This window comes from Crocuta crocuta, unplaced genomic scaffold, assembly GCF_008692635.1.
Source record: "Crocuta crocuta isolate KB4526 unplaced genomic scaffold, BGI_CrCroc_1.0 scaffold729, whole genome shotgun sequence".
Lineage (NCBI taxonomy): Eukaryota > Metazoa > Chordata > Mammalia > Carnivora > Hyaenidae > Crocuta > Crocuta crocuta.
In genome coordinates, this window is record NW_027528876.1 from 261,233 (window position 1) to 261,538 (window position 306).

At 76.1% G+C, this 306-nt stretch overlaps 1 protein-coding gene across 1 annotated transcript in view; it reads left to right on the top strand.

Annotated features, from left to right (window-relative positions):
- PACS2 (phosphofurin acidic cluster sorting protein 2) overlaps positions 1-306 on the top strand; it is a 51,969-nt gene that overhangs the window by 29,499 nt on the left and 22,164 nt on the right. The gene's annotated exons all lie outside the window — the stretch shown is intronic.

Genomic DNA, 306 nt, shown 5'->3' on the forward strand with positions numbered 1-306 from the left:
GGGGCCGAGGGCGGGGCCTTGCTGCGGTAGCTGGGACTTCCGGTGGGCAGCCCGCACCTGGTACTGGGGGCCCATCCTGGTCCACGCGCCCCTCCCCGGACTCCCCTGCCCACAGACCTGCGTCCAGCCTCCCGCACAAGCAGGAGACTCGCCCCTGGAACCGCCTGGAGCAGGGGCTGCCGAGTGGCACGCACCACGGGCAGGGAGCCCTGAGGGCGGCCCTGGGCCTGGCCGAGGGCCCCGGGGAGACGGGAGGCCCACACCTGGGGCTGGAGCTGCCGAGGGCCGGCCCTCCCTGGGCTCCAG